Genomic DNA, 2,756 nt, shown 5'->3' with positions numbered 1-2,756 from the left:
CCAATTAAATAAGGAATGAGAAAAAAAAAGCTAGTGTTAATTACGCAATAAGATGGAAAATAATAACATTTAATAATTTTTTTTAACCGTTAGATCTTTTAGAGATCTATGGTGTAAAAAATGTGTAATTTTGGAAGAGCTATATCATGTATAACTTAAACTCATCTTTTATAAAAAAATTCCATTTTGACACGCCAAAAGCCTACTTTATTATTTTAGCACATCATTTTACAATATCCCCCACATCACGGAAAATTATTAAGTACTTCTAGATTATCATAAATGCGTACTCCCCTCTCTCACATAAATGGTGGGTCCCACCATGAATTTAATTAGTGAGACCTACCATTAATGTGAGAGGAGGGAGTATTATGGTACTCTAGGAGTACACAATAATTTTCCCTACATCACATGTTTTATTCTTCAATTCCATGCATTAAAATAATATTTACAGCACATTAAAATAATATATTAATTCCTCAACAACAACAACAACAACAACAACAATGGCACAACCACCACTGCCGCAACAATGGCCATCGACAACAACCATTGCCGCAACAACAACAACACCGATAGCTACCACCAGCACAAACCCATTACCAAACTCATACCCACAACAAATCCATAGCTAACAACGCCACAAACTCACATCCACCAACGCCACAAACTCACAACCACCACTATCGGAATCCTCTCACAAATTAAAAAAAAAAAAAAAATAGAGAGTGGTTTGAAACCCCAACTGAACTAATCAATCAATGACCCAAAACCTCAACCCACAACCCACACAATGTCGCTCAACGCTGAATCCATAACCTACACAACCGCTGTCGAATCTACCATTAAAAAAAAGAAAAAAACCACTGTGATAGAGATCAACTTGGCTTGATGCTCTAGCCTAGGTTTCGTTGGAGAGGAAGGCAGAGACATTGAGTAGAGCGAGAGAGAGAGCAGAGAAATGGTTGGAGGCTCAGAGCAAGAATGAGAGATAGGAAAGAAAGACGGAAATGAGAAAGACCAAAAAAAAAAAAAAAGAAGAAGAAGAAGAAAAGAGAGCGGGCTCCACCTGAATTAAAAAAAAAAAAAAAAAGGGATAATTACACATAACCCACCTGTGGTTTGGGCGAAAATCACGTTGCCTATCTGTGATTTGAAAAATGTCACTTAACCCACCTGAGGTATGTTCCGTTTGTTTTCCGTAACCCACCTCTGTTAAAATTAGGGGTAAATAGGTATTCTTGCACAAATTTTATGTCTTTCTCCTCCCAAAACAAAAAATAATACAAAATATAATAAAATCAAGATCAAAAAGTGGTATTTTTCTGTCTCTCTATTCACACAAATTTTAAACCTGAAGAACATACCAAAAAAATTTTATTCACACGTTCACACTACTCTAATTTTTTTTCCTTATTTTTTTCTTCCTTTTCTTTCTTTCATTTCATCCCAGCTGTCTCTCTCCTCACATTTTCTTCTCCATCTTCCCTCTGAGTTTCTCTCTTTTCCTCCATCGCCGATCTTCACAAGCCCATCCACCATAAACCCAACTCGCCTCCCCAACTCCAGTCCAGCCCTTCTGCCGACCTAGCTCGCCTCCCCAGCTCCGATCCAGCCCTTCTGCCGACCCAACTCGCCAATCTTTGTAGCCCATTCCACCGACCTAGCTCACCGATCTTCCTCCACTCCTTACCGGCCTAACTCCCCTACCCAAACGTATTCCTCCACTCGCCGCCGACCCTCACTCTCTCTTTAGTTCCTCACTCTCGCCAACCCAAGCCGTGGGCTTCGCCATGTTCAATGTGGGTTTCGAGTTTAATGGTTTGTGGGTTTGATGGCGGTGGATTTTGGCTGTGGTAGTGGGTTTGTGGCAATGGATTTTGGTTTGTTTTGTGGTGGATTGTGGGTCAATGGTGGTGTGGCTAGATTTTTTTCTGGGTTTCATGGATTTCGCCGCCATACCTCTCCCTCTTTGGGTGGATCGTGGTCGTGGTTTAATGAGTTTTGTTTTTTATTTATTTATTTATTTTTATGTGTGGATTGTGGTTGTGGTCTGGGTTGCTAGATTTTGTTTTTGATTTTTTTTTCTGGTTAATGGGTTTGGTAGTGGAACGGGGTTGGGTATGTTCTTCATGTTCAAAATTAGAGAGAGACAAATATCACTTTTTGATCTTGTTTTTCTTGCATTTTTGTGTTATTTTTTGTTTTGGGAGGAGAGAGACATAAAATTTGTGCAAGAGTACCTATTTACCCCTAATTTTAACAGAGGTGGGTTACGGAAAACAAACGGAACATACCTCAGGTGGGTTAAATGACACTTTTCAAACCACGGGTAGGCAACGTGATTTTCGCCTAAACCACAGGTGGGTTATGTGTAATTATCCCAAAAAAATATATAAGTTTTACAATTTGTGAACGGTTCAGTCTCAAATTTGAGATTGCATTGTTCATCAATGCCTAATATTATGGCATTTAAAACACTTGGGGGCTGTTTGGTTTTTTTTTTCATCACTCATCACTCCTCACTCGATTTTTATCACTCATTACTCATCACTTAAAATACCCCAACTCCCTACACCCCACCCGTTTGGACACTGTTTTTAGTTCACATTACTCAAATATTTCAACCTTTTTGTGGGACCCATACCTGATCACCAAGTCAGACCCTTCTTCTGTGGGACCCACTCTTCTTAAAACCACCAAACACAAAGCCAAAAATAAACTGGAAACAACGCCACCCAAAAAAAAAAAAAAAA

Source organism: Quercus suber, unplaced genomic scaffold (assembly GCF_002906115.3).
Source record: "Quercus suber isolate HL8 unplaced genomic scaffold, Cork oak 2.0 scaffold_238, whole genome shotgun sequence".
Taxonomy (NCBI): Eukaryota; Viridiplantae; Streptophyta; class Magnoliopsida; order Fagales; family Fagaceae; genus Quercus; species Quercus suber.
The sequence above is the reverse complement of the archived record's forward strand: the minus strand, read 5'-3'. Positions refer to the sequence as shown.